Source organism: Haemaphysalis longicornis, unplaced genomic scaffold, assembly GCF_048455015.1.
Source record: "Haemaphysalis longicornis isolate Haplotype H1 unplaced genomic scaffold, Haemaphysalis longicornis Haplotype H1 scaffold_12, whole genome shotgun sequence".
Lineage (NCBI taxonomy): Eukaryota > Metazoa > Arthropoda > Arachnida > Ixodida > Ixodidae > Haemaphysalis > Haemaphysalis longicornis.
In genome coordinates this window covers 120,499,315-120,524,241 of record NW_027526225.1, presented here as the reverse complement: position 1 = coordinate 120,524,241, position 24,927 = coordinate 120,499,315, and the positions used below count along the sequence as shown (strand labels likewise).

At 46.3% G+C, this 24,927-nt stretch overlaps 1 non-coding gene across 1 annotated transcript; it reads right to left on the bottom strand.

Annotated features, from left to right (window-relative positions):
* Window positions 1-22,945: 22,945 nt before the first annotated feature.
* Trnai-uau (transfer RNA isoleucine (anticodon UAU)) lies at window positions 22,946-23,017 on the bottom strand. Its single transcript has one exon. It is a non-coding gene; the product is annotated as a tRNA-Ile (tRNA).
* Window positions 23,018-24,927: the final 1,910 nt, after the last annotated feature.

Sequence of the window (24,927 nt, the reverse complement as noted above, 5' to 3'; positions counted from 1 at the left end):
TGGCAATAAAGTCACTAGCACAGTCACTGTTTGTCAATATATAATTACTAAAAGGGAGCACACAATAAAATAACATTTATACAACGACAGCATCGCACTTCGCTAAGCACGCGAGTAAACAGTGTAATACCTAAAAGAGAGCACACAACAGCATAATATTCATACAACAGAAGAATCACAATCCACTAAGCACGCGAGTGAACGTCTCAACACTATTCGAAACGATGTCGGCTGCCAATTCATTCCACTGAGATATAGTGAAAGGGAAAAAAGAAAACTTTTTATAATTGGTCCTGCATTTTATCTCTCGTATTTTTTTAATGTGGTCACGTCTTTGGGATACATAGTGGGGGGTTTGCAAATATATCTCCTTCATTATTCCTGTTAAATTCTTATATATACAATAGAGGAGTTTTAATCTATGCTTTCTACGTCGCTCCCTGAGAGGTTCTAGGCCTATTGATGATTTCATTTCTGTGACGCTTGCCCCCCAAGTGTAATTACTGAGAATAAACCTGGCTGCGCGATTCTGTATTGCTTCAAGTTTTTGTATTAAATACTCTTGGTGAGGGTCCCATGCGACACTCGCATATTCTAGGATGGGTCTGACCAGCGAAAGATAAGCGGCTTTTTTCACAGATGAAGGAGCATTGCGAAGGTTCCGATGGAGCAAGTTTAGTACACTAACTGCTTTCTTTACGGTGTTATCAATGTGATGATTGAAAGTCAGATCCGCACTAAGTGTGACGCCAAGATATTTGACTTCAGATACTTTTTTTAGAGTTTCAGTACCAATATGGTAGGAAGAATCGACAATTTTTTTAATTTTACTGAAAGAAACATAGTAACACTTAGCTGTGTTTAGCCCCAATTCCCACGTGTGACACCACGAGTTAATGTTGTTCAAATCCTTTTGCAGGGTTGACACATCATTGAAGTCACTCACTGTGCGGTAGATGACGCAGTCATCTGCGAACAGCCTGATGCAAGATGAAGTCGTAGTTACAATGTCATTAATATAGACCAAAAATAATAGTGGCTCCAGAACCGATCCCTGAGGTACGCCGGACGTCACGGCTTCAGTTCCCGATTTTTTGCACCCTACAACAACACATTGTTTTCTATCGGAAAGGTACTCCTCAATCCAAATTAAAACATTATCAATTCTTAAGGCTCTCAATTTGTGCATCAGAAGGCTGTGTGAAACGCGGTCGAATGCCTTACGGAAATCAATGAAGATAGCGTCCGTCTGGAGCCTATCCTCAGCAGAAGTAACAAGGTCATGTAATAGTTCAATTAGTTGGGTTCCACAAGAGAGCCCCTGGCGAAATCCATGTTGATTAGGATAAAACAAACTATTTTTTTCAAGGTGCTTTGTGATGTTGCTATAAAGAATATGTTCAAATATCTTGCAACAGATACAGCAAAGGGAAATCGGCCTGTAATTCTCAACATTTGATTTTGGTCCTTTTTATGAATTGGCACAACATATGTCATTTTCCAGTCCTGCGGTAGCCAGTCCTTGAGGCAGAGGCTGCATATCTGGCATAGTGGGTGGTATAGCCTACATCGCAGCTCGTAATAAATTGCTCTCGGGACTTCCAGACCGTCGAAGGTGATCAAAGCGGCCTTGGACTTACCGAGCATGCGTGCGTAAAGTATGGGTACTCTCGGGGAGCGTAAATTGGCCATCAGTTCGTCGGAATGAGTTCCACTGTCGATGCCGGTGACAACGCCGTTGCACGACTTGTCGGGGGCTGCCACGTACGCGGTCACTTGATACATCTTATCACCTAGTTGAATGGACTTGATTTGCCGGATGCGGTCCGCCAGCACTTCGTTTGGCGTGCTGGCCACGGCTATATTCTGATCGTCACGAATTCTCAGCGTAAGTGCCTGAAGTTCGATAGCGACGAGGCGAGCCGATTGGCCTACTGCTCGAGCGACGTGGTGGCTTTGCCACTTGCCGAAGTTCAGGCCCTCTCGGGGACGCAAGACGACATTGTAATCGGACGTGGGAAGCGATGGAAGGCGGGGTTTTCGTGCTTGTTCCTGGTTGCTGGAGCGCGCAGGACCCGCGGTCATGGTTGTTGCCATCGGTGCTGCCGGGCGGGTTGTCGGCGTTTGCAGGCCACGGTGAACCAATCTCCCCCGTCGTCGTCTTCGGTGTCGTCTCTTTCACCTTCGGAGAGGGCTGCGGCGTTCGTTTCCATTTCGTCTGGGCATTGGTTGTCTTAATGGCTGGTGTCCTCTCGGGCGGTTGCGCTGTACTCCATGTCGGCAATGCTTAGGCTTAGCTCGAGTACGGCAGGCCGCAGGGGGGCAGGCCGCGCCGTGGGCCGGCAGCGCTGCGATCGCTCCCGTACTCGTCAGTTGTTCCAAATAGGCTTAGCCACCTGGGGCCTTCAGAAGGCGATACTTTGATGAAAAATCGATGCTCGGGTGTTTGCCAGGTATCAATGTGATCGCGTTCCGGTGGGAAGTCGATTGATTTCACTCACGGCTCGCTGCGGGGTCGAAGTCCAGAGTTTGAGGTCGATGAGGCGGGAGCCCATCCGGAGCACGTCTATTCAGGTAGGCCCCCTGGCGGGATCCCTGTAAGGGGAGGGCGCGTCGATGTTACAGACGCAAAGGCAGAGTGCGCAGGCGGCTCATGCTGAAGTACCGGCCAAAATCACCGCGCGCACGTGAGAGGTGTAGGAGAGGGAGGGTGAGGGGGGATAGTAAAATTCTCGCGCATCGGGATTACAGTGGGATCGGTGCAGATGGCTTCTCATAAGAAATGCCCTGCCGAGGAGCTTGTAGAGCGCTGGTGTGGCCGTGATAGAGCGCACAGAAAAGACGCACCGTGAATGCCGAACGGAGGAACGAAGCAGGTCAACCTTGCACTCAACATCCCGGAGTGCTCCTTGCGGGAAGCAGAAAATCGACACCGATTACGGCAAGCGAAGGGAGCAGAGCACTTGGCCAGAGCTATATGAAGGACTCTCACAAGGGGCCCCAGGTTCGGGTATTCATCTTCTCTAAGAAATCACACTGAATTGAATTAAATCCAACTGAACTGAATTATCCCAGGTTTGGGAGACATTTTAAACCGCTTGAGGAATTACCAAGAACCAGGCGTAATCGGGTCATTTGCCGCTGCTCTTTGTTTGGCCGGCTTGTGAAATTGCTGCTCAACTTTGTATATCATGGAAACATGGTTTCATTTTGTTAAAACCTGTCCTCATTAAAAATAAAAACTTTCACTTTCACACCATAATATATTGCTCGCAGAGTTTGCAATGTGGTGTTTTTACCGCTATATTGCTGGTAGGTCCTTCACTTTTTTATTGTGAGTGGTTCGAGCAATTTTTGTAGGTTTCTCCGGTATAGTGCAGTATCCTTTCCATCAATTGTCTCCTCGCAATATTATCGTTTGTACACAAACCATTTTCAAAGAATTTCTAATATTCCCAAACGCCACATTTTCTGCACAAGTCAATTATGTATTTTTCGACAATTAGGCCCGTTTTATTATAAAGTTGAACGATCGCCTAGAAAAAAAAACAACATCAGAAACCTGATCTTTTCGTTGTAACTGAGAAACAACACTTAAGGTTGCTGAGAGAGCACATTCTACGATTATTTAAATCAAGGTAGTCAGTTTCAGTCCTCGACAAGTACGAATCCAAAAATACAACATGGCTACATTTTATGCGCAGAGCATCTTCGTGTTACATAATGAAAGGCTGAAAAGTCTATGTGAGATCAGATCACATCAGCTCAGATCACTCGGATCTGAAGCTTTTTTTTGTTGCTTGCTAACGAGTTGCATTGCTGCGTTGAAAGCAAACTCAATCGAATTTTTTAGATAGTTCAAGACCCTAACGCACCTTATATAAACATAAGATGTTTAGCACGCATTTACGATATGCTGGCGGCGTTTATTCCGTATGACCAAGCAAAGTAAGGTTTTAGGATCCACTCAGCTAAATGAAATCAACCGTTTGTAGTGGCAGCAACAACACAAAAAAAACAAGCTAGAGAAATCAGTGTTTACTACACCAGAAACAAACCGGATTACGTGCCTAAGTTCTCATTACCAAGACTCGCAGCATATTGTTCATAACGAACACGATTCAGGAACTGTCGACTGTGTATAGCTTTGTCTTGCACGCTTCTTTACTCTTATTTTGATATAAAATCTGAATGAGTCCGCAAATATATACTGCATTGAAAACAAGTTCGACAAATGAATCTTAATTGGGAATTCTCGTTGTGGGGCGCTAATTTAGTTATCCCTTATTTACCCGTTTTGTTTATACAAAACTTCACTAAGACACCTCTCCAGGTAACTCGCATGCTCGGGAACTGGTACAATGCGGTGGAATTGTCTGTTATGAACGCTTCTATCGGCACAAGAAGTCATATCGATATCCTTCAATTCTCTTGCTTTGTTCTACCACAATGGAATTCAGTGGAAAGCGGTTTTCTATCCGGCGCGGTGGCTCACTAGCTAGGGCGTTGTGCTGGTGAGCCAGGGACTCGGGTTCTATCCCCTGCTGTGATGGCGACCGCTTTTATGACGGAGGCGAAAAGCGAAAACGCCAGTGTGTTCGAGATTTCCGCACAAGTTAAAGATCCGCAGGAGTTCAAAATTAACCCGGAGCCCTCCACTACGGTGCGCCTCATCACCCGAGTAGCAAAGGCTCGTTAAACCTCATGATCAATCAATGGAAAGCGGTTTTCTAATTTGGTGGAACCCGGCCAGCTCACAGGCCCCGCAGTTCAACAAAAATAATGATAATTACACTGAATTCTGAAGCGCCCATACAGCACCTAGGCATGTACTACGGGACGCACTGTATTGGAAGTCTATGCTTTTTTCCCCACGCGGTCGTTTTTTTTTTCCTACACCGAAAAAAACCACCGCCACAGCCGGAAATTCAAGTATCGCAGCGAGCGGGCATAGTTGGAAATGCAAGAGAGAGAGAAAGAGAGAGAGAGAGAGAGAGAGAGAAACTTTAATCGGAGTTGAAGTGAGCATATTTGGTCGGGTTCTTGAGTCCAAGACTCCGTTGGTACGGCCATCGGTCTTCGCGCTTTCTGCAAACAAAAGCTGCATTTCAGTGCAGGAGCTGGCCAGCATTTTCTCCCACTGCTCGCGTAAGGGGTTGGGGATGAGGCGAAGTTTAGTTGGTATTCCCAGACTAAGTGAGTACATACGGGATCATAAAGGGTAGGATGGATGGCGTGTAGTCATGTTGAGTGTGGGTGAGTATTATTCTGCAGTTGTGTCAAGATGACTTCCAGTTCTTTCGTGGCCTGATCGGTGACTGGTGGATGGAGTGGTCTCTCTAGTCTGAAATGTTTGCTGATGTCGGCGTATGTGAAGAGCGGTTGCCAGTTCCGGTCGGGCTCTTCTTGCGGTTCCCGGTGGGCGAGTTCTCGGGCCAGGATGTGTGCCGTCTGGTTGCGTCTGGATGACTCTGACCTGCTTCTGTCGGGGTCGTAGGAGGAGAACCCGAAGCGCTTGCCTTGAAATTTTACCTGCTTGGTATGTTCTTCAGTCGGCTCGACTGTCCAGAATAATTACTTTGGCCTTTGCTGACTGTCCGTAATAGTTACTTTTCCCTCTTCGGGACAAAGGCCAAAGTTGGAAATGAGCCATCTTTGACACCCAGGGCGCACAATCGGGACCGCTCTGTGTTTTCCTTCCTTGTGCCCGTTGCAGTGCGGTAAGTATCCGAGACGCAAACTGAGCCCATGCAGTCGTGCTTAACAGCATCATGCCTCGACCACTGAGGCGCCACGGCTGGTGACTCCCACAGGGCAAAGCTTAGTAAACAAGCGACACAAATAAACCAAGCAAAACCAGCGGCGAAATAAAATGAGCTATGCTGGCCATTTAATGTTAAGTGCTTTTGGAATTTTCAGCATTTGTTTCTAACCTGCACTGCTTGCAACAAATTACGGGTGATGCCAAGAACTCATGTCTGTTGATTGGTTGTTAAACTTCCTGTTGATCTTTTCGGCCTCGCCCGTCACCACGTGATCGGCCTCCAGGGCACTCCGAAGCTCCCTCCGCTCGCTTGCCATCCCCAGGAGCCTCTTTCTTGCCTTTCCCTTTGAAGACGGCTCTTATTGCCCGTGCGTCCTACCCTCCTTTGCCGCTTTGGCTTTTGCTCGTGCGCGCTGCGTCACCTTTTGTCATGCCACACTATCCTACATCATCTGGGCTTGCCGAAAAAAAACCTTTTCCCGGAATACCCTCCGAGGAAAGGTGGAGGCCGCGCTGCGCAGCTCGGACCCCGACCTACAGGCCCGCTTGGTCGCCAGGGCTCCCGAGGTCGCTGATCAGTTCTTGCTGACATCCATCAACGTGATCTAACCACCAGCTTCGCTTTCAAGATGCATAATCACTAATATTCCTCGAAATAAAATTTATTCCCTCTCGCTCTTTTTTAGAGCCCTGCTCTGACACTCCTTGGACACTGAATGCTGTTGCGGTTTTGCTTTTCTGTTGGACGATTCGCGGCTTGCGCATTGCCCTCCGATGTTCTGTGCGACTCTGTGTATCGTTGAACTATTCGTTTGCAACTCACTTTTGGTCCCTTACGCGTGCCATGAAACATCAAAATCTAAGGGTTTCGCTTTAAAATGGGCGATGTGATGTATGTTAAGCTGGCCGTTGCATAATATTGTGTCTTTAGAATTTTCAGCATTTCAACGGATGACGAATAATGCTTACTTATTAGCCAGCAACATATTGCGTTCAGAAAGGACAAAAAAATAGTTTGCCATTGCAGCGACATGGCTTAAACGCTCTCTGAGCAGCTCTTCAGCCTCACGTTACCCTAATGCGAAACATGTGCAGACATGTCTGCGTGTGAATTGTAGCAGATTTACAGAAACCATGGGTTAAAAACACCATAAGAAAACACCACCGCACCTTATACCCGGTAAAACAATGTGGTACTGGCGCAGACACGCCAGGAATCCAGGATATGCTACTACTACTGCCGTGGCATTAGACGTGCAGAGAGAACATACGTAAAGTGAGGGAAAAAAAACTTTAAACATGACCAAAACAAATCTAACGCAAAAGTTATTCAGCTTCAAAAAATTCCCCGCATTTCCCCGAGGGGAAGAATGTGAAAGTGCGAATGCACGAGTTGAATTTGCGCGGTTCGGTAATGTTCGCGAAAGAGAGATCACACACACACACACAACTACAAAGAAAGAAAGATGCATTTATTCACAGACACCTTTTTGTGTTGTCGTTGTACTTGATTGCTAGAGCGGATCTCAGCTTTGAAATTTCGTGTCAGTACTCCTTTAAGCAGGTGCCCTCCTCACGCCCGATTCTTGGCCAATCCCCCACGTGGGTATGTGCATTCGCACGAGCGCGGACATCGCCGGTGGACGCAGGTTCAGGGTCGCTTAAGAAGTGCATTCGCACTTAAAAACACTAAGCACCATGTTTGAGCTTGCTCTGGTTGCTCTGGAAATAAAAAGCGAAGGAATAACAACATGGAGCCCGATAAAGAGTGAGCGAATGAACAACTTTAACTGAGCTTCAAATAAAGAATGGTGCGCGCAGGCACCAGATGGGGTGGTTCCCTATTCGCGGGACCCATATGTGTCCAGGAATTCTTCTCCTCGAGCCACCAGCTGTTGTTGAATGGCGAGGTCAGAGCTGTACAGTAAGGTCTCCCATCGCTCGAGCGGGTTAGAATTGGGGGAAAGGGGTAGCGTGCAGGGGGGTGTCTTGAGTTTTTTGCACTCCCCAATAATGTGCGCGAGAGTGCCGTCTCCCCGGCAGAACGGACATGCGATAAAGAAAAAGTGACACACAAGGAATTACCCAGTGGCTGTTCAGGAAAAAAGTTGAAATCCGGCCGGTAGACTTGCACCAAAAAAGGTGTACCTTGTACGATGGCAGTCGTGTGTAACCGAGATAGTGTATGTTTAGTGAACAGTAGCAACCACCTAGCGCACTTTCTTTCTCGGCGGCGCGCTTCCACGATGGGAGAAAGTGTTATGAGGAACATACGTGTACGCTCGTACACGGCTGCTGCGCTGCCTAAGGAAAACACTGACAAAGAAAGAATATTCACATATTTGGAAAGAAAGCTTCTGAGTAGAGCTTTTTTTTTCCGAATGAAGAAATGAAATTATCTCTCGAAACATACCCCAAAACTTACCAAAGGAAGACACTTAACGTTTTCAGAAACGTTTTGTTTCAAAAAAAGCGTCTTGCGTTTTGCCGCTCAAGCCCTGGAGAAGCAGACCTTCGAAAGGAACTTCGCAGTGAACAAGGTCTTCTCCCTTTACTGCTTCTCCAGGCCCGATTGCTTTGCGTATTCTTTCCTCGAGAACCAAATGAGATTGGCAACGAACCTTAAAAAACACGCAAAGAGGCATCCTAAGCCACCCTAGTGTCATCCCCTCCTGCAATATTCCTATTGGTGGCATTATTCAACGTTAACTTGCACGTTACTGCTGACCCGTCTTTCCCCTGTACCCACCAAAGTGGAAGCAGGAGTAAAAACTACGCCCACCTCCCCTCGCAAGAACCCTGGTGTGATGCGACGCTGAGGGGGTTCCAGAGTACAAGCGCAGGCGGAGAGCGACCGTCGACCGAAGGGCTGCCGGAGCGCGGCACACCGGTTATATGCGTAGCGCCGAAGGAGAGGAGACCGGGGAGAGAGAGGGGGTAGCACATGCGCACAGCGCGCGCTCCGCCGAGTGCAGCGCCGCCAACCGTCGCGCTACGCCGCGCGCCGCAGATGTTTGGGTGAGAGTGTGCGCTATCGCGGAGAGGGGAGGAGAGGTGCAGCAGCGCGGACAACGGACGCCGCGATGCAGGAGGGACAGAGCCGAGAGCAAGAGATGCTCTCAGCGTCGCATCTAATAAATATCGCCGCATTCAAGCTATACGGAGAGAAAGAATTGCGGCAGACCGCAAGGTAATTAGTCTTGTAGAGGCGGCACTTTGGTTTGGTAACGAAGACGACAAAATTTATGATGCAGAACTGAGACGAGATGGTGGGGTCGGAAGCAGCAAAAAAACTGAATATTCGTGGGGACGACAACGAAGAAGGGGAGTCTTGTATAGAATGCAAGAAAATAAATGCAGATATAACGTCGCACATTGTCCTTTTATTGGCGAACAAAGCTGGTTCTGTTTGTTTAGTTGCCAACGTAAGCTCGGAAAAGTAAGCACTAGCATATCCAGTATGAGGGCTCATATCTGTCGTATCCGCCGCCCACCGTGTCACCATACGTGGCAGAGCGATGCAGACGCTACCTCGTACTCACGGAAAAGAGAGCCTTTATCCTTGTTACATGCTATTTATAACCGGGCGGCGGTTACTGATGCTGATACTGGAAATTGGCCACCTTAGCACTGTGCACCACCTGGTGGCATGAACAGAACTACATTACACAACACAACATCCCCTCCTCCCAAAAAGGGGCAGTACACCGTCACACAACACTACATCCCTTCCTCCCAAAAAGGGCACTCTGCAGGGCTAGCTGATGACAACTCTTTGGAATATTTTGCAGCTTCTTCGATACTTCGATCAATTGTGAGGGCCCTGTCCAACGTCAATGAGGAGCCTTCCAAAAGTAGCCGCTCCCGAAGTACGGGGTTGCTCGTCTTGGCGACGAGTTGGTCGCGTAGGAACTCGTCGACCCTGTCATTAAAGGCGCAGGAAAGTGAAAGTTCTTGCAGCGAAGAAACGAACATGTCCGTGGTCTCACCCAGCAACTGAACGCGTTGACCAAACTGCTGACGTTGAATGAAAACGTTAGTAGTTTCTGAGTAGTAGGCCTCGAGCGTCTGTCGAGCAGTCTTGAATTCGTCGTCGTCCTCCGTAGGTTGCTTCTCTGGTAGCGTGTAGAAGATTCGTTGTCCCTCGACCCCCAGGCAGTGTAGAAGGAGTGCCTTGCGGCGTGCTGGCAGGTACGCGTCGCTTGCCGACGCTACGAGGTAGTTATCGAACATCCGACGCCATTGCGTCCACGGTATGGCGGGCTTTCCCGGTGTCGGTAAAAACGGCGGCGGCGGCGTCAGTGACATTGAAGAAGATTACAGTATGCCGTACTTGAGTACTGACGTGGCGTTCCGCCCGCAGCCGAAAAGGGCCTCGTCGCCATTATGTTGTATCCGCCGCCCACCGAGTCACGATACCTGGCATAGATGCAGATAATACCTCGTATCCACGGAAAAGAGAGCCTTTACTGTTGTTACACGATATTTATTACCGGGCTGCGGTTACTGAAGATGACAATGGAAATTGGCCCCCTTAGCACTGCGCGTGACCTGGTGGCATGAACAGAACTACATTACACAACACAACATCCCCTCCTCCCAAAAAGGGGCAGCACACCATCACACGACACTACAAAATCCTACTTGCTTGCGCAACTGAGTTCGCTACGCTTGATGCAGGAACCGGGAAAGCAAAATCCATGAGCATAAAACCAGACCAGATGGATGCTCCGTAACATCGTCTGGAATCGTCAGCTCTTCTTTCGGGAACGGCTGCAATTCCATTTGATTACGTGGTGTAGGGAAAATGCGCTGCTCTGAAGGAGTTCTAGAATGGATAATGAATCAACGCCACGAGAGATTAATGCCGCTCAGCGAAGCGAGCGCGTGTCTGGAAATACACAAGGGATGTCGGAATAAGTGGGTCTTTAATCAAGCTGCACAACTCCGACGGAAGCCTGATGAAGGAAACAACGCGATACAGAAGGCCTGCGCGGAAACGCTGAAACGTCGGAAAAATTTCTATGCGGGGGTTCAACCTCGCTGGCCTAGATAGAAAAAGAGGCGCAGGCGGCATCGCAGGGCTATTTTGAGTGTCGGCTGAGCGCCGTCAGTGATAAATGCTGAAAGGACCCCACAGTGGTTTGTGGGTTGCAGGTGGCAGTTTCGACGTGTGTGTTTTGAGGTTATTGAGAAATAAATACACACCCCATGCCTTGTCATGACAAACTAAAAGATGAAATCACCCCAAAACCTCCGCTAGTTATTATCCGTCCTGTTGGATTGTTGTCACCATATGCTAGAAAGAATCCTTTGAAGCAGGGGTCGTTATATATGCTGTTTGTTATTATATCGGAAGTTTGAGTCATACAAAACGCCTACCACAGCTAAATGGTTTGGCAAAGCCTAATTGTACAACAATTCCAAAATAGCATAGACTCACTCCATGGTAATGCACCGCTTAACGAGAGCGTGCGCCATACAGCTAAGCGATTATTATAGCTATCCTTAGCGAGAGCGACTGCCATACAGCTAAATGATTATGATGGCTATCCACAGACAATATTTCTTGCGGTACTTTCTAAATTGCTTGCTTTGAAATAAAAAAACGAACCCCAGTGGATGCTCATGTGCCGTTTGTCCACCTGTCGGTAGGGACCTGCGCAATAATTTGACACCAGATGTAACATCATGATTGCAATTTTCGATTAATCCCCACTGATAGCATGAGCCACGTTTTTCTGTGCATGTGTGCGTGGTTCTCGTATTTGCAGGCTCGAGGAATTCAAAAGTTGGTTTCACTTTACTGATATTTTGCAAACCATAGTTCTGAAAAAAAAAAAAAACTCATGTACAGCGTCTATTGTTGTTATTCTTGTCAGCCACATAAATAAGAAGTGGGGTGCGCGCTACTTTCTAAGCACGGCTACAAAGAACAAATAAATAAAAGCGGGGATTGTTAAACCCTTCTTAGCCTATCTGCGAGTGCCCGTGCGCTCGCAGATAGGCCCGTGCACAAATGTGCACTCAGTTGCGAAGCTAATGCGCGCCTATACCATTGCAGAGGTGCGAAAACAGCGGGTTTTTCAAATGTTATTTATGGCGCATAACTGTTATGGGAAGAGTTCGTAAACACACAAAGATATTTGGAGCTCAGAGATACTTATCTTCACGTCCAAATCGACGTAACCAAGAGTTGTTGAAGTCTAAACCCCTTGGGCTTGAACCAATAAGTATTAACTAGGCACTGGTTAACATTGGCTTGACGGCCGCTGAATAAATTTGATTAAACAGAAGCGTGAAATGAATTCGCATGGCATCAGTGGTATGCATTTCTTGAAGCGTTTTCGTGGGATTAAAATATTGGAAGGGACGCAAAGGAAATTAGGTGTATTGCTTGTCTTTATTATTCATTACCTATGCATCATCGAACAGATTTTCTGCCTGAATAACGTCACGTTGCTTCTTGAAATACACCGCCATAAACTTCTGTAAAGCGAACAATGCAAAGAAAATACAAGCGACTTTTATGTGTGAGAAATATACATGAAGGCTCCAGCCTCTGAATTAAATCTACAGTTGCTAAAAAGACAACGCACCCCTCCGTCTAACGACAACGATGGTTGAACGCGAATCTTTCTCGTGACGGATTCTTTGGTTGTAGTATGCGTTTTCTAAACCGCTATCCCATCAACCTTTTAAATCGTATGCCAGAAATTACTCAAAATGCAAGAAACTGCTATGATCTTCCTTTGATCGCAAAGTGGGAATTATTTAAGAATGAAGTGAAAGTCGTGGCTATTGAAGATGCTACAGTGATGGCGTTTAAAAAGAGCATCAATAACTTAAATTGTTGAGAGGCGTTTGTGAACTTGAAACCAGATTTCCTGGCCAATATATGGATGACATTCTGAATATGAAGGCGCAGCTGCCGGTGTTTGAAGCTGAGAAATACCGCGGATCACTGGTGCGGGCGAGATCACAGCGCTTTGCTGAGGTGCAACCGTGTCGCAGGTCTCTTGGCGATGAGCACCGTCATTCCCCTCAAAACGAATACTCGAAATGGAGTACAAAAAAATTTACTCATGAAACTGATGTGATAATGATGGCCTTCGCAAACGATTATAATATAACTCTATTCCAAGCTCCTAAAAAAAGCGGCGAGCGAGAGTCTATTCACAAATTCATTAGGTTGCCGGCCAAATCAAACCAGACCGAGTGTGAATATATTGAGCAGGAGATTGGCATTTAAGAATTGGGTCTAGCGTTGAATCATTTGCGAAAGGCAAAACTCCTGAACCTGATGGTCTCACTGCAGAATTTTACAAGACATCCTGTTTCTTGCTGGCTGCATTTTTACTTGAGGTTTAGTGCGAGGGTTACAAGACTGGATATCTTCCACCTACGCTGTACGAAGGAGACACTGCTCTAGTCCCTAAAAGCAATAATCTTGACTGACTGCCTTCGAGCACTTCAATTTTTTTTTCTTCAATTTTTTTTCAATTTTTTTTTTGATGCTGTCTTGCTGCTGCCAGTAACAAGTGTGCTGTTGTTTCTTTGATTTGTGTGACACTTGCTGTGCCTGTTTAGCTATGTCTGCTCGCCTCGAGGACTTCAAAGAGGTGTTAAAGCAAGAAATGAAAGAATTCAAAAGTAATATTGAGCGCGATCTTAGGAAGGAGCTGAGGGAATTGAAGGAAAGCCTAGACTTCATGAGTAAGAAGTTTGGCGAGGCAAAGAAGGGCCACGAGTTATTGGAAAAGGAGAATGCGACGCTAAAAAACGGGAACGAGTCGTTAACTCGTGAATGCCAGAAAGCAAGGAAGCAGCTTGACGAACAGGAAAAGAGAATAACAGCAAGCGAGCAGAACTCAAGGAACTGCAACATAGAGATAAAAGGGGTAGAGGAAGTGGAAAACGAAAATCTTGAATAGATTGTGTGCAAGCTTGGCACCCATCTTCACGAACCAGTGGCGCCAGAAGACATAGAGGTGTGCCACAGGGTAAAAACCAAAAATGAACCAAACTGCCCGAACATCCTCGTACAATTCAAGAGCAGGTCAAAGCGCGACTCCTTGCTTTCAAAGGCAAAAAAAGCTAGGCTATCAATGAACGACCTTGGGTTTTCAGCAAAGACAGCGGTGTTTGTGAATGAGCATCTCTGTCCTGCTCTGAAGAAGCTGCTAGGCATGGCTATTGCCAAGAAAAGGGAATGTCAGTGGCAATTCGTATGGACAAAGGAAGGGCGAATTCTCGCAAAAAGAGATGAGCAGTCTAATGTCATTTACATACGAAGTGAACGAGACATCGACATTAGAAACATTATCACCATTTTTTACCATCGCAACCATCATGGCCCTATGGTGCAATGATGTCAACAACATCGTTAGTAATAATGAGAGAATAGGAATCAAATGCTTTCATCTAAATATACGTTCCGCTAGAAATAAGGAGGAGCTCCTAAGTATCTTTTTAGAGCAACTTAATTTTACTTTCGACGTAGTTATGCTTACAGAAACTTGGTTTGCTTCAGAGTATGACGTAATCAGAGATGCACGTTACAGCACATTTTATTTAAACCGACGCAACAAACGAGGTGGGGGTGTGTTGCTCAACATAAAAAACGGCTTTGAATGTGATCTTCTCCAACAGTTTTCCTTTTGCACCGATGATATTGAGTGTTTATCTGTTAGAAGTCGTAAATATATGTTTGTAGTAACGTATCGCCCACCCGATGGCAGCATTGATGGCTTTCTTAATGCTCTTGAAAGTGTTTTAAACTACGCAAATCAAAATCATCTAACATTAGTCTTGGGAGGGGATGTCAACATAAACATGCTACAACCATCACCCTCGCAACATGAATTCGAAACACTGCTTTTATCAAATGGCTTCAGTCAACAGATCAAAACCCCTACGCGTATTACAACAAATACGCAAACATTACTAGATGTTTTCATCTCCAACATCTCCACTGACGAAATAATTACAGGTGTGCTCGAATCAAGCATCAGTGATCACCTACCCATCTTTCTCTTTTCAAAGAAACCTACAAACCGAAGAAAACCTTGAATCTAATCGTAATGTTAAAATTCAAAATATAAACAGCGGCAGTTTAGAAGCCTTTCGTTCAAGCATTGCTGAAATAAATTGGGATAAAGTGTATCAGTCCAGCAACCCAGATGAAGCGTATGATGAGTTTTTGGGCCTCTTCGGGGAGGCATACTCGCAATCTTTTCCTCTGGTTAACGTTCGAAAACCTAGGAAGGCAAGTAAATCCTATATTTCAAACGAATGCTTGAAAATGATAAAACGGAAAGATAAACTGTACAGGAAATTTCTAAAAACGCGTAAACCAGCCGACTGGGAAATATTTAAGAAACATAGAAACAAAACCAATACCTTAATTCGGCATGCGAGGCAACAATATTTCTATAATTACTTTGAACTAGGCTGTAATCAAAAGCCAGACAAAGTCTGGAAAAAAATTAATGAACTGCTGAACCGCGTCCCGAGCCGGCAACCCATAACGCAATTGACAGTAAACAACGAAACGATTAGTGGCACTGATTTAGCTAACTCCTTCAACCAATACTTTACAAACCTTGTTACCAGCTCTCATTCCCATGAAGCTGCAAATGCTGTCATCAGAAGGGATGCGAGTCTCTTTCTCCGGCCCACATCTGAAACCGAGGTAGGCTTAACATATAAATCTTTTTCAAATAGCTCAGCACACGACATAGACAATTTTCAAATCAGACCGGTGAAACATGTTTTCGATTTAATTGTAACTCCAATTACATACGTATATAATCTTTCCCTCACGATGGGTATATTTCCTAAGAAGATGCAAGCATCGAGAGTGACTACTATTTTTAGAGGTGGCGACCGAAATTCTCTTACGAACTACCGCCCGATCTCAATTCAACCAGTATTTTCCAAAGGTTTGGAGAAATTGTTGCACACTAGAATAACAGGTTTCGCCGATCAGTTTAATTTGATTATTCCGGAACAATTCGGGTTTCGTAAGCACAGATCTACAGAGCTTGCCCTTATTACCCAAAAAGAATTTATTTTGAAAGCGTTTGAAGAAAAAAAGCTTGTAGCTGGAGTATATAGAGATCTTTCAAAAGCGTTCGACCGCCTAAATCATGCGACTCTACTAGCAAAACTAGAACTGTATGGCGTACGAGGTATTCCATTGGCTTTAATAAAATCGTATTTACAAAATCGTACACAAGTAGTTTCAATTGGTGAACATTCATCGGATTCTCGGACATTGTATGCGGGCGTTCCTCATGGGAGTATTCTTGGATCCCTTCCATTTAACTGTTTCATCAATGATATTACTACAATTAGCCAAGCTCCGCAGTACGTCATATATGCAGATGATGCAACACTTTTATTTTCCAGCTCTAATTGCCAAACGCTTGGATCTGAGATAAACAAAACACTGTTAAAGCTGCATGGTTGGAGCGTAGTTAATTCCTTGGAAATTAACACTAAAAAAACCAACGTTGTTCTCTTTTCCCCTAGGCATTCAAGCGCATTCCTAAATGCAAATATTACTCTTGGCAATGAAACTATAGAAGTAGTGGATTCCGTAAAAACACTCGGTGTACTATTCAAGAAAAATATGTCTTGGAACGACCATGTAAACAATGTAATTACGCGCATATCCAAAATTGTTGGAATACTAGCTAAATTTAAGTATTTTTTGCCACCTGCTGTTAAACTGCATATCTATAACTCGTTGTTTATGTCTCAACTAAATTCACATCCAAGGTACACCTTGGATGTGAGATGTGGTGTATTAGAGCGATACTGATTCTTCTAGGCCGCTAGGGGAACATGCGCCAAAATCTTCGCACACAGGCGTTTTTGTTTTTCACCATATTATAAAAACCGCCCTAGCGCCCAGTATTGAATACCCGTCCTTGGCCTACTGTCAGGGGTAGCACGCCTTAGGAGGAAAATGTTTGCCTGTGGTGAATAATTTTGCGGTATCACAGCCACGAAGTCGGCCACGGCAGCCGACCTCAATTTTACTGCCTTGGTGTTTGTCTACATGTATACGGCGAAGCGCACATGTTAATTAGACGACCGTTGTGTTTGCTACGTGCCATCAGCTTGAGAGCTTGAAGTCACACCTGGCAGAGCTGCCGGCAGAGAGATTCTTTAGTGCAGGGTATTCCTTTGCTGGCTGTGGGATTACCCTGCCATCATCACAAACCCCCGGAAGGCAAACGGCACGTCAATACCCATTGGCTGTGACGTGTCACGTGGCTCCTTTGGGTGCTGCCGCGCGGGCGATACACTAAATGGTGCCCGCTGGCTTAAGGCGCGTAGTATATCTCACGTCCACGTCATCAGGGGAGACAGCAAAGCGTGTCCGGAGTAGTTAGTTCGCTGCTGTGAAGGTGCGAGACCAACGCAATGCACCACAGCGTGCGAAGCGACCTTGTGGCGGTGAAACAACGTTCACGACGACAAGGACGGGGCCGACGCGAAAAACAGAGCGAGCGGCTACAGCAAGAAAAAAATGCACCCCACATGTCCCCGAAGAGCCGACAAGTGGCGTACACAGCGGGTACTGAACAAGGTGGCCGAGAAATCAGGAGGATCTAGAGAGGGAAGTCGAGCACTGCTGACTACAACAGCCTAAACTGTGCAAAGTCAAGAGCGCCAAGTGCGGAGAAGAAATGAAAGAGTTCATGGCCTACTGATCTTAGAGATTACAATGTGACCTCTTAGCCATCGCGGAATGGCCCGACCTCATAAGCAGCAACATGACACCCGAAAACAAAATTCAGGAGCCCTACACTGAGCCCCATTTCGCCGCGACACTGAAATTATCCAGTTAAAACAGCGACATTCTGAGCGACGGGTAATGCTGCCACAATTGGTACTTGTAAGAAATACTTACTTGCCTCTATAGTCTTGTATTACTTCTGACACATGAGACACAGAAAAAAAAAAGAAAAGCCCTTCCATACTGCGAAAAGGCCAGCCCAACGAAGCGGGCGCTCTGATGGGATTTGCTATGTCGAGGCTCACCTATATTGGAGGTTGGCAAGTGTGAATTCTAAGGACAGTGGCACGATGTCTTCGTCACAGACAATTGCATATATGATTAGTGGGTGGACAAAATGATCTTTTATTGTAGCGTGGCTACGCCAATCATGCTCAAGCGCTATACAGTGCGTCGCACAGGTGGCCGCCGAATAGCACTCGGAATGGAGCAAAATCAGGGGGAAAAGACAGGGCGCGTCTGGCGAGGAGTATAGGCGACCCGGTAAAGAGGCGGCCGCGCTAGAGAGGAGTTCATAGGGTTCTCTAAGCATACTCCTCCTCCCCAGGTGGCCACGTATACTTGGCATCACTATACAAGCTAACCGCGGCAATACGCTCACCTTTCAACGACTCCGCTCACACACACTTCAGACCATAGGACTCCTCAGACGTATTACATCTCGGCACCACGGCCTCACGGAGCCCGAGCGACTTCGGCTGCTCCATGCTTTCGTAATTAGCAGGTTCACGTACCACCTCCCATACTGCAGAATCACCGTATCAGACAAAGCCAAATCGGACTGCCTTCTCCGCAAAGTCTATAGGGCTGCTCTTTTACTTCCACCAAATGCCCCTACCGACCGCCTCCTTCAGCTTGGTGTACATAACACCACGTCTGAACTCATCGAAGCCCACCGCACGGCCCAAATCCACCGACTGGCCCGCACCCACACTGGGCGTTCCATACTCGCTCGACTTTCCATCTCAACCCCTATCCTCCCCCCATCCTCCGTCCCCATCCCTAGAGAACTTCGCCAACTCATAAGAATTAAGCCACTACCTCGCAACTCTCACCCCACATTCCATGCGGCCAGACGTGCTGCACGCGCAGCGAACCTGCAACGCCTGCACCCCCCCTCACCTCATACCATCTACGTAGACGCTGCTAGCTACCCCTCCCGATCTGCATTCTCCATAGTAGCGCTCTCCGAGGATAGCACACCTCAGGACTCCCTCACTGTCCTCACGAGTTCAGCCACAGCGGCGGAGGAGGCGGCCATATCCCTCGCCCTAGCCCAAGACCCCTGTCCAGACACCATCCTGTCAGATTCACAATCCGCAATCAGAAATTTCCAAGCTGGCCGGATATCCGAAATTGCCCTCCAAATTCTACCCCGAAAAACCCCTCCTCACCCCGTGGTCTTGTTGTGGGTCCCCGCCCATACAGGAATAGGTGCCAACGAGGCGGCCAACCGAGAAGCTCGAGCTATGACCACCCGAGCAGGCCCTTCGTTGGAGACCAACCACGGCCTTCCCAGCTCCCGGGACATTCTCATCTCGTACAGGGAAATCACACAACATTATCGCCTCCTCCGCCGCCACTATCCCTCCCCGCACCCCAGCCTCACACAGGAGGAGGCCAGAACCTGGCGCCTCCTCCAAACGCACTCCTTCCCCTGCAGAGCCTCCCTCTCCCACTCACACCCTTCCCTGTTCCCCTCCTCACTCTGCCCACTCTGCGGCGCCCGGGACTCTCAACTACACTCTCTCTGTGACTGCCCGCGCTCCCCTTTTCCCCCTTTCCCCACACCCACCCACTGGGAGCAGGCCCTGCGGAGCTCGACCCTGGAGACCCAGACCACCCTCGTCTCCAGGGCCCAACAGGTCGCGGAAACCCTTTGGGCCACCGCCACCTCCTCCCCCTGACCCAGCCGTAAAATAAAGTGGTTCTCTCTCTCTCTCTCACTGTGCATCGTACAATGCGGGAATGCGGGCTTCCAAATATCAAGCATAGACTCCTTCCTGCAAAGTGGGCTTTACCCGTAAACGCTTCTGTTCTGCTGGGAAGACATATATTTATTCGAATATAGGAGGCCCAGGACCTCAACATCTGTAAGCGTTACTATGTGACCCTGACCGGAGGTACTGAGGCCCCGAGTAGAGCGTTTACACCACCGCTTGAACCTCGGTGTTGAAACATATACAGCTTAGCTGTACAAAATAGAGCCAAAACGCGGAAATGTGAACTAACGTAGTGGAGCGCTTCACTTTTCGACCGGAAGATTAGTACGTCAGTGCTTTCATGGCGAACCATATTCATCCAAATACACTCATTATATATCACGGGAAGGGCAGACATTGCGCATGGATAAGAGACACCAAGGGCGCCGGGCGAAAAGAAAAATGCCCAACGGAAGCCCTTATGGTAATGTTTCGGCAATACGAGGAAGGTCAGGTGGAAACTACATGCAGAACGGAAATGGCGAGAACCCGGAAGCCATAGTAACTAGTAGAAGAATGTAATGAGGAAATGGTTCTGCCGTAACAGAAACATTTGACGCTCGGCAATCGTAGCTACGGAAAAAATGTTTACACGTAAGGACTGTTTAATAAATCACCTCCCGGCATAAAAAGCCTTCTTCAAAAAGTTACTCCGCATAGGTTCGCGTCAGCAGTTCCCCGTGTCGCGACATGGGTGGCCAGTCAACAGTTTCGAAGGACGTCATGAAGGTTAGTAGAAACGTTAAGCAGGGACACAGGTGACGCTAGGTGTCGTCGCATGTCCTTTCATTGCATTTTAATGCGTAAGCGTTCCTCGCTGAGTGCCCCACAGCGCCAAACGTGTATCTCCCTGCATAGGCACACAAATACATAATTACCGAAGTTAAGGCCCGTAAAGGCCAAAAAAAAGTGAACCGGCGCAGCAATGCTTACACATTACTAGACGACCCTCATGGTAGGCAACCGTTTTTTTTACTTGTTTTAGCTGTAATTATGTTTAATTGTACCCTTCACATGGGTGCTGGGTGAGGGACATCTCTGAGGTGGTCTCCATAGGTGTTCCGATCATTAGTTCCAGGACCCTTTTTATTACATGTAAAAAAGTACTTGGTTCTCCTTAAATAGGTGTTGAAAATTGTTATGAAATGGTAAAAAATATAAGTAAAGCAAAGCCAGACAAAGTATCAAAATCTGAGATAAGACACCCCATACCCCAGGGAAGGAGATAAAAGATAGTGAGTATACGCGTGAGAAAAGCGCATCTACAACAGTACTTCAGTTTGACATTTGAATCTTTTCAAAGTACAGCGGAAAATTTATAACCTTGGTGAAAATGTTGCTGGTGGGTCAGGCTACAACTCGCGTCACTTTGCAATAACAATTTTCGGCCATTGACGAGAAATTTTTTCAACGTCAAACAAAAATTCGGAGCCGTTCCACTTTGTGAAGCTGGATAACTGGCTAAGCGTTTTAGCCCAGGACGTCACAGAGAACTTACGTGAACGATATTCGCAAATTTCATTTCTTTTAACAACGGACGGAGATCGTTTGTAAGAATCATTTCTAAGAAAGAGTTTTGCGCCTCGTACCCGATAACTTCATGCACCCGTAGCCATCAATTTTCCTGTGGTTGAACGCTGTTAAGCAAAGTTTATAGAGCGAAAGCTCGGTTTTAGGTCTAGAGGTCGCACTAGACGCGCCCACGATTGTTTGGCAAGGCAAACTACAGATGGCGCTACGCACAGTGACGCTGTAGGGGCGAATGAGCAGTGATGTTTGATGCAGCCAACGCCTTCTGTTATCACCATCTTATGGTACGCGCCTCGACTGTTTCCCTCTAACCCAGCCTCCGCAACCTTCTGCTTGTAGAACGAGCGCTTAGACCTTTCTCTGCGGAAGCCGCCGCCCGAACTGGTTCATTCGGTGGCCGAAGTATGGCTGCTGGCGCTTCGTTCGGCACGGAAGGCCACGCGGGTGCTTGCTTTACCTTGAGTTCACGAGCCGCTTTCGTGAAGGTCAGAGGGACGCTACCAAGGCTTTCCTGGGTTTGTACTGGGAGTAATAAGCTGCGCTATGTCTGCGCTAGCATTGCGAATCCGATTGGGTGACAGATTTGTGCTCACACAGCGAATTCCCTCCACTATTTTCCCCCTGCAACTTTGACCGTCCACTTTTGCTCTCTGCAGTCATCTTGCTGGTTTTCACACTATTTAGTTTGTTGAGGCTTTAAACCACCAGCATCCACAAACCTCGGTATCTGCAAAACAACACTAGTACTTCTTGCTGAGTGCGTATATATTTGGCAACACGCATCGCGAATGGACATACTTTATCGACCAGTCTGCAGAGCATTGTATGTGTTTGCGTCCTAACCACTCGGAAGGCGAAAATCGCATACGGGCATCGCAGCTGTGTGGTTCTCATGCAAAGTTGGTATATTCGCGCAGATGGCTGATTCCGAGGCCCGCAAACTTTGGCTATTGTGCTACTGCGTTTTTTACTATACTTTACGTATAACGGATCACCGTTGTTAGCTGGCTGTGTTGAAACTGCTTGGTTAAAAAGAGTTGCTTAAAGGAGCCTCTGAGCAACCACGGTTGGGGCTCGGTTCAGCCGAAGAAATGTTTCAGAGAAAACTGCCCTTTTTTAGACCTTCCACTTTGCGCAAGATATTCGCCACAGGAGGAGCCCGTTTGCTCACCGTACCTAGCAGTGAAAAGCACGTGCAATACATCGCAAAGAAGTGCTTGCCAGTGCGCATCGGGATATTTACGTTCTGCCAATTCACCATTAAAGAGTTTCGGGTTTTAAATTTTAAATACTGCTTGGGGCAGGAAAATGAGCCTTAGTCATTTCAGTGCAAAGGTGATGCATCCTTTTTCTCATTTCGGGCTCCAACAGAAAGCAGCAACCAAGCTCGCATGCAAGACATACAGTGGGAAAAACGTTTTCCTGCGGAGACACTTGGCACTCTTTAAACATTTGGGATAAATTAGAGGAAAACGTACATGTATCTAGGAAACCCCTGAGTTACTTAAACAGGCAACATTGTTTGTCTCTGACGTATATGTAAGGATATACGAATATATATATATATATATATATATATATATATTTATATATATATATATATATATATATATATATATATATATATATATATATATATATATATATATATATATATATATATATATATATATATATATATATATATATATATATATATATATATATATATATATATATATATACAGAAAGAAATGCCGGCAGTCTACAACGCCAAAGAAGGCATAGGGGAAAGTTAGACTATCTTTTTACCGTTAGTGATGTTACATTATTATAAATTTTTATTAATTACGTGAGAAAGAAAGAAAGAAAAACACGCGCCCAGAGTGGGGACCGAACCCACGCCTTTCGATTATATCTCGAATGCCTTACCAATTCGGCTATCTGGGCGACTGTGTTCGGCTTCACTTTCTGGGGTATTTATATTTACTACAACTGTATCTGACGCTTGAGGGTGGTAGCCAGCGCCACTCAGACTACACGGGGAGAAGGGGACCTTCTTTTTCAACCCCCGGGGCGTGACGCGAACGTCTACAGCCTGTCATGGGCGGTCAACTGGCGGGAAACCCTCTTATGCTACCTTGGCATCAAGGCTGCCAGAACCGAGGCCCTCGCTAAGCTTTCGCGCGATAATAGGGTTTAGAAATGAGGGGCTCGTTACGAAATACAGAAAGAAATGCCGGCAGTCTACAACGCAAAAGAAGGCATAGGGGAAGGTTAGACTATTTTTTTACCGTTAGTGACGTTACATTATTATCAATTTTTATTAATTACGTGAGAAAGAAAGAAAGAAAAACACGCGCCCAGAGCCGAATTGGTAAGGCAGATAGCCGAATTGGTAAGGGATTCGAGATCTAATCGAAAGGCGTGGGTTCGGTCCCCACTCTGGGCGCGTGTTTTTCTTTCTTTCTTTCTCACGTAATTAATAAAAATTGATAATAATGTAACGTCACTAACGGTAAAAAAATAGTCTAACCTTCCCCTATGCCTTCTTTTGCGTTGTAGACTGCCGGCATTTCTTTCTGTATTTCGTAACGAGCCCCTCATTTCTAAACCCTATTATCGCGCGAAAGCTTAGCGAGGGCCTCGGTTCTGGCAGCCTTGATGCCAAGGTAGCATAAGAGGGTTTCCCGCCAGTTGACCGCCCATGACAGGCTGTAGACGTTCGCGTCACGCCCCGGGGGTTGAAAAAGAAGGTCCCCTTCTCCCCGTGTAGTCTGAGTGGCGCTGGCTACCACCCTCAAGCGTCAGATACAGTTGTAGTAAATATAAATACCCCAGAAAGTGAAGCAGAACACAGTCGCCCAGATAGCCGAATTGGTAAGGCATTCGAGATCTAATCGAAAGGCGTGGGTTCGGTCCCCACTCTGGGCGCGTGTTTTTCTTTCTTTCTTTCTCACGTAATTAATAAAAATTGATAATAATGTAACGTCACTAACGGTAAAAAAATAGTCTAACCTTCCCCTATGCCTTCTTTGGCGTTGTAGACTGCCGGCATTTCTTTCTGTATTTCTCTTTGCTGAAACGTAGGCCACAATCGTGCTTTTACCTTGTTCGAAGTTTTTCTTCTCTTGTGTTCTCTACCATCTTCAAAGTTCTACTACTCCCTATATATATATATATATATATATATATATATATATCTGACGTATATGTACATGTAAGTCCAAATAGTAACTTTTTTGCACAATTTCTTCAGAGATAAAAAAACACCTTTGCGTCTGTTTCATGGGTTCTCGTATATTATGCGGATAGCTGACTCCGATATCTCGTATAATCGGCCACACGAGACGCTGCAAATGGGACACATTAAAGAAGCCCCGCACTACTATTCTTCCGGTGGGGTGGAATTCGTTGGGCCGCTAAAATGTATAAATGTAGGTAGTACAAATATGTAGTCAAAGTTTTTCTTGCGTACAGGATAAAAGAAAGAACATCATGACACCGAAACTTTAAATTGGCTTACAGTTGAGCACGTAGTTGGAGTTTCTACGGACTTACAACTGCACAGATACAGGGCATTCGAGAGGCTAAAAGGTCTCCAGGGGCAACACTGTAGTTAGGAGCCTATATAATATAGTAACTGCAGTTTGGTCCCAGCTTATTTTGCAAAATAGCTGGTGGTGGGGTTACACGTGTAAGTCACGAATAAAAAAAAAAGGCTGTCTGCCATACTTTTTTAACTCCGTATGAGGAACGGGCGCTCCGTATGCAAGCAGTTCATTACTCGACACAATATCGAGCGTAACAGGAAGAACTGTAACAAAAAAATATTAAGCAATGTTAGCAATTTCAGTTTC